Source organism: Colobus angolensis, unplaced genomic scaffold, assembly GCF_000951035.1.
Source record: "Colobus angolensis palliatus isolate OR3802 unplaced genomic scaffold, Cang.pa_1.0 Scaffold5, whole genome shotgun sequence".
Classification (NCBI taxonomy): domain Eukaryota; kingdom Metazoa; phylum Chordata; class Mammalia; order Primates; family Cercopithecidae; genus Colobus; species Colobus angolensis.
In genome coordinates, this window is record NW_012118487.1 from 10,810,452 (window position 1) to 10,810,854 (window position 403).

The window sequence follows — 403 nt, forward strand, 5'->3', positions numbered from 1 at the left end:
CACAGAATTGGAAAAAACTACTTTAAAGTTCATATGGAACCAAAAAAGAGCCCACATTGCCAAAACAATCCTAAGTCAGAAGAACAAAGCTGGAAGCATCACGCTACCTGACTTCAAACTATACTACAAGGCTACAGGAACCAAAACAGCATGGTACTGGTACCAAAACAGAGATATAGACCAATCGAACAGAACAGAGCACTCAGAAATAATACCACACACCTACAACCATCTGATCTTTGACAAACCTGACAAAAAAGAAATGGGGAAAGGATTCCCTATTTAATAAATGGTGCTGGGAAAACTGGTCAGCTGTAAGTAGAAAGTTGAAACTGGATCCCTTCCTTACTCCTTATACAAAAATTAATTCAAGATGGATTAGAGACTTAAATGTTAGACCTAA